Below are 6,963 nucleotides of genomic sequence, written 5' to 3' on the forward strand. Positions count from 1 at the left end.
GACAGAACCACGTCTAGACCTTTAAAGACTCAATTCAGCATTCTTTCCACAATACTATGCTACATCTGAATCAGAAAAATTCATGAACCACTAAATAGATTTTATATCTTCTCTCGTTATGCTATTCTGCAACACTTGCTGAAAGGATGAACTTTTTCACATGGTGATCGGATGCCACAAGTCCACTCACATGAAACGGCTTTAGTAATACAAAGATAGTTGAAGTCTCTTACTCACTCACCTTTTCTCTACGCTAAGTCACCCCAATAAATCATTGCCACAGGCAATATCTGTATTTCTTCTTTTTTTTTAAATCTATGCAAACGCAGATGTCCTATTATTTCATAGTTGGTATTTGACTGGACAGATTCTTTTTGCCCACAGTGGATTCATAGCTGTTGATACTCGTCTATCTGTGTTTCATATCCCAAATTAAGAGAATCCCACCTGTTTTGCATCCCCAGTGATGATAATAAATAAGACCCATCTACCTGTGATTATCCTCTCATTTGGACCAAGAAAATACTACCCTCCCCCTCCCTCGTGTGGTTTGGTGTAGCCACGTGGCTAATTCCAGCTAATGGGGTTGAGTGGATGTGCACTATATCATTTCTGGATGACAGCATTCTATAGATTACATGGAATCCTTCTATGCTGTTTTCCCACATCCTGTCAACTGAGGAGATCACAGATTCCAGATGGTGAAGCCACAGGATGATGCTACTGTCTGCCTGGATCTCTGAGAAGGAGAACGGTCCAGAGAGCTGCTGCCACCCCGGACAGACTGTGCATGAGTGGGAAGGAAACCTCTGAGATTTGCAGGTCCTTTGTTCCTCAGCATTATTTAGCTTAACTTGACTAACAGGCTTTGGTCAGAATACTTTACCTTTTTCCAGAATGTTTGTTTGTTTGTTTGTTTTGCTGGGCGGCAGGTAATTAGGTTCATTTATTTATTTTGATGGCAGTGCTGGGGATTGAACCCAGGACCATGTGCACGCTAAGCACACGCTGTACCACTGAGCCTTATAGAATGTTTTCAATATTTCAATGTGAGAAAGTAACGTGGGATCATTAATGATCTAATCATTCATTTATGTTGTCTATCTGAGTCCAGGAATTCTGGTAAGAGCTAGGAACCTCCAGATGAACAGAATTAAACTCTGACTGTAGTGTTTCACAATCCGGAGCAGAAAACAAACAAAATACAATCGACGGATAGATGCTGAAAATGAAGCATGTACTCCGCACTCTGGATGAGACAAGAAGGAAGGGTTTCACTCTGCCTGGAAAGTCACCATGGCTTTACGGAGGGGCTGACATGGGAGCTGAAAACAGAGATGAGCACGAATTCACTGGTTGGGCCGAAGTTGTTGGGACATAGCACAGAAAGGAAGTGTGCAGTGGCATAGAGTGAGAAAGCAACGTATTTAGTAGAGTGTTCTGGCATGGCTAAGCTGAAGGACCGTCATGAGAGATGAAGTTAGAGCCATAGGCAGGGGCCAGATTATGGAGGGCTTAGGTGCAGTACCAGAGCTTTGGTTTTCCGTTTTGTAAATTTGTGTTGGTAAGTGGGTTTCACCTTGACTGCAGTGAGTTCCTGGAGCTCGGTGCTAAGGTGGAGTCTGACTGTGTGCACTGACTGTGTAAATTCCGTCACGGGAGAGGAGGGCAATAGCTCGGGTGATCAGATCCGTGCGATGAATGAGCATCAACCCCATACACGCAGGACTAGTTCCTTTACGGAGGACCATGCGAGGTTTTTTATTTGTCTTTGTTTCAGGGTTTTTATTTCTTTGTTTCATTAAAAATTAAACAAGTTAACAGTATAAATACAACACAAATACAATAACCAAACACAAATACACACACACACACACACACAAGTACCATAAGTGTCAGATTAATTAGAGAACAGGGCAGCATCCTGATCTGGAATCAGCAGCTAGAATCCATACATCTTTTTAAAAACAATAAACAAAAAGGATACAATGCTTGAGGGATCTATAGGGGGTTTCCTTCTTTTTGGTACCACAAAGGGGATTTATTTTAGAATAAATATATTTATTCCAAAAGAATAAATTAAAACAGGAAATTTCAAATAAGAACACAGAAAAAGAATGCATGGTCTCTGAAGTTCCCCATTCAGGAATAACTGCCATTAACAATCAGGGGTCCTCATTGTACGCAGCTTCCCCTGTGTAAACAGAGGTAAAAGACTAAGAGACCGTTAGTCCGGAAGTCCGTGTGTTGGGAATGCCAAGACTGTATGCGTGAAATTTTATTCTTGACTGTTTATTTTCTCAAAATGATACTATTTTATAGGACATTGCTAGATGGAAAAACCTAATGGCTACAGTAGAGGCAAGAAAACTAATCTCCACAGACTTAGGCGGTGGTCCATACAGTGTATCCATTCTATAGATTCAAACACAGTGTTTGTAACATGAGCTTTTTCTTTGGGGCCACACATCCGATGGAAAACAATAATATAATCCATGTCGAACCTAATGTGAAGCTTTACTCGCCCACTCTGACTGTGTGGAACTGATCTTTATCAAACCTATTGGTTTGAGACTCATCTCCACCTATAGATAATTTGTTTCTGAAAAGCAGAATAAATATTTGTCTAAGGAAATGATGTCTTTCTTGACAGATTGTTAAACCCTCAGAAGCTGAAATTCTTTATCCTTATCAATTCGTTCCTTTTTAAAAATGGAGTCTTTAAATACTGTATCTAAAAGAACACCTGGATGGCCTGAGCAGACCACTATTCATTTGATTAAATCACACCATAGGCATACTTCTCTGATTTTTGTATTTTGCACATTATTTGGGATGTGATTATTCTCATTGCATTCCAATAACTATGTCCCTGGTTTCCCAGCCTAACCTTGTCTTCATGAAAACCAGTAGTTACCTACCTTCCTCGTAGATCTGGAGATCTGAGGGTGTGTGTACAAAAACAGAGAAAAATTCGCACAGTGATCAAGAAAAGGGAAAGAATGCCCCAGGTTCTATCCTGGCAACCAGAAAGCTCAGAGACTGTTGATTTTACACTTAAAACTGCTATTACAGAAATGGTTTTCACCAGAGCATTCCAGCACTTGAAGTAAAAAAAAAAAAAAAAAAGAAAATCCAGTGTTTAGAGACTTCAAAGAAAATTATATTTAATTGACAACAATTTCCAAGCAATCAATAGTTTACTGTCGTAATTTACTATTCAATTTCATTTGGCTCTAAGAAGACCAGAGTCAATGGAACTATAGTATTGCATAAAGAAGTAATGAAATCAATTATTAGCTTTCTACTTTAATACAGAATTCTGAAGTCACATAGATTGAAATATATTTAATAGTTCATATTTTAAGAGGAAGCCTTAGAGCAAGGGGCAGATGGAAGTGTCAAGGTGAATGCCAGCTCCTCACAGCTGGCTTCTGTGTGTTCCCCACAGATGTCTTAATTTAAAAAGGCATGGAAAGGAGGTGCCAATCAAAGGTTGTGTTGCTTCTGCATCTAACATTTCCCGTAAGAGAATAATTCTGAATTGCTTTAAAGAGCTATCCACTAACCAACAAGAAGGGATACGCTATCATATATTTTATCATTTTACACAAAAAAATCAGCAAGATTCTTGACAGGGATTTACTGCTACGAGCATCTCTTATAGTCCACAATATGACACAAATTTACTTTTCTAATGCAACTTGAGTAAATAGATGTCTAGTGGGAAATATTTTATCTGCTGGGCATCTCGATGAAAAATTTTATTTCTAAGGTGGGAGGAACTTAAAGTGGTCAAAGAAATATGGCTATAATAAAATATATATTCTAGGGAACCAGTGGAGATACTGCAGCAGCTGAGAGAAAATCCGAAATAGAATAAATTATGTTTATAAATAAAAAAACACGACGAGAGTCTTAATAGATTTGTTTATTTGGGAACTGTAAATGCCAAGAGAGGGTTTTTCAGGCACTTCTATATTTTTTGTTTGAGGATAGAAATATTAACAGTAACAGAGTGAAACACAGAGGCAAGGAAACACTACAGTAATGGACCCATGAACTCTATAGAGGCATATAAACTTCACACTAAAAATTCAAGGAGTGTGTACTCTGAGACAAAAAAATGATAAATTTAACCCCAAGGTTTGATTAGCTTCAAAATGATAGGATGGGAGAAAAGAGAAACACCACAACAGAGACTAGATACAAAGTTCTAGCCAGCCAAGTACCTAATCCATAATTTAGACGTCCGGGAAATTGAATCCTCAGATGCACGGCACTCAATGGAGTGCAATTAATTTGTGGTCTGGCCCCACCCTACAGCACAGGTCCAGGTCAAGGTTATTCCAAGCCAAATTTCTCATTCAAAGGGATCTTTGAGGCTGCAAAAGCTATATTCCTGGACTGAGAAGGGAATTAGACAAGCACTCAGGGGATAAAGCAAAGCAATGGAGAAAAATAACAGATATCCTTCCGAATGATTGAGTTCCAATCAGTTTCTGCTTGCTCTGCTCTACAACCCCCATTCACATTCTCAAAGACGTTTCACAGAAACACAAGGCATCCAACTCCGCGTAGCTATTTTTTTGTTTTAAATAGAATATGAGACTGACCATGATGGCAATCATGGTGATACAGATTACTATGATAACACTCAAAGTTTTACATTTATAGGAATAGAACTTTTGGCATTCAAGACGAATTTTAAATTTATGTTTTTATTTCATTTTATCACAGTTCTATTTGGGAGGTAATCTCCAAAAAAGTTATTGTGGGGAATCAACTTACTGAAGTCCAGAAATAAAGTGTGAAATGTGAGACTAAATGAAGAGTCCAGTGAATTGTGCTACGTCATGTACTGTTGAAATGTTTTCTATCAGCAGAATTAAAATTATGAAAATTTATCAATTTAAACAAGTAAGTTGAGCCCAGTGTATAATATACTGTGCCAAATCAGAATATACAGGAATGGATACAAAATCGTCCCTCTCATCATATCCAATAGGGATACAGTAATGTAAACATATGGTTTGAAATGCAGTATTACTTTTTGTGATACCTAAGATGCAGAGTACAGAGGTAATGCAGGAGGGAATGATATCCATTCTGTTGGAGTGGAGGAAGTCAAACGTTTTCTGGAGATGATTGCTTTAAAATGGCATTTAATGTTTTAGAATCTTTATGAGAAGCGGATGTGGAATTTCCTGTTTGACGACTCATTGCAGTTCAGTGAAAGTTACAACTCAATTCCATAAACGCACAGTGAATCCCACCGTAAGCCAGACTCTGTAATGCAAACCCTTGTGCATACTCCTGCGAAGGGCAGAGAATGAAAGGAGATACAGACACATGGAAACAAGGTTTCAGTACAGCGTGGCCATGCTCTGTGGGAGAGGAACCTAGTGTGCTAAAGGGCCCAGCAACGTTAATCTGTAGACTCCGTGACCTGAGAGATGATGCAGAATGGGTGTCAGAGGAACTTCTAAGGAGATGATATCTGAGCTGTGCACTGATTATTGAAAAGATTTAACCAGGAAAACAGAATGCACTGTTTGGTGGAAAGGAAAAGAAGAGAAGAGAGTTGGATGAAGGGCTCCCTTGACTTTTGCTATTCTTTCTTCACATACTGTGTGAATCCACATCTCTGAATATGACTGGGGAACATGTTCCCCAGCATCCCAGTATGCCTTACTTATGGGGAGGCTTTGAAAATAAAGATGGTGGGGTGACCAAGCTTTTGCCCATGTTGCATTTGGTCCTAGGGTCTTAGGTGGTACATTCACTCCCTTCCCTACCCTGCACTCTAAGTCCGCCTTTCCCTCACGTATTTTCTGTGTTGGTCTTGGAGGCTTGGTTGGGGGTGTGACCCTATACCCTCATCCTGGAGAAATCTGAGTCTCTGGTTACCATTTCCTTTTCATTAGTTCCTTTCATAGCTGGGCAACAGAATGGCAAGGGGCACTCAAGTTGGATGGCCAGGGTTCCCCACTACTCCTTCCTGCCCGCATCCCTACCTCTTCTAGCTAATCGGGGCCAATTACCCTGGGGTTCAAAGGCCTTGTCTGCTGCCCTTTGTGGCTCTATGAGGCTCTAGTTTGTCCCTTGGTAGGAGTGCACTCCCTTTGGGGACCAGGACCTCTAACTCTGCAAAGCCCAGAGTTGTAGAGTTGGAAAGCAAACGTTCTCCAGTGTCTCAGTGGCAGTGATGGTTGATAGTAATTCCAGCCACTTGCTTCCTAGACTCATGCGTTCTTTCCACTGGGACACAGTGTCATATAGAAGACTATGCTCTGATGAGTATTTTACATCCTGGAAGATGCTTCCCCATCCTTATAGAGTATTGCCTTTGGGCTATCACCCTGGCTGTAGCTTTCAGAGACCATTCCACGCTCTATCAGGCTGCTCTTGAATAACGCATTGTGTGGCAAAGTCAGTGGAATCCACGGTAAAGGGCCCAGTCTTGCAGCTTCTTCACTGTAAAATGGGTCCATTGGTCAGTAGCTCTGCTGTATGGGATTTGATGCCTATGGATCAGAAACTTTGTTGGTACCTATAGTGATGATGACTGAGGTTCTTTAGTTAAGAAAAGCAAACTCAAACAAAGATAAATTTCTATTCCAGGGAAAATAAATCTCAGTCGGAAGAGGCCCACTGAAATAAACTTACCATCAAGTGGCTATTTGGTCTCCCCCAGGGATGGTAACATACTGGGAGCTCAGTACTGGACTCTGTGCTGGCAGGTTGACCATTCAGAAGTGGTAGCAGCTGGAAGAGTCTTGGGTGAGTGGTAGTCCATACCAGATGGCCGTTCATTTCATATGCCCAGTGTGACATTGGTGCCTAGCCGATGACCAAATCTGGTCATGTCAACTGTCCAAGTCTCTTCTCTATTTTTCTTGGAGAGACTTGTTAGAGTTTTATCAATTTTATTATTCTTTTCAAAGAACCAGTTATTGTTTT

This window comes from Camelus dromedarius, chromosome 4, assembly GCF_036321535.1.
Source record: "Camelus dromedarius isolate mCamDro1 chromosome 4, mCamDro1.pat, whole genome shotgun sequence".
In the NCBI taxonomy this organism is placed as follows: Eukaryota; Metazoa; Chordata; class Mammalia; order Artiodactyla; family Camelidae; genus Camelus; species Camelus dromedarius.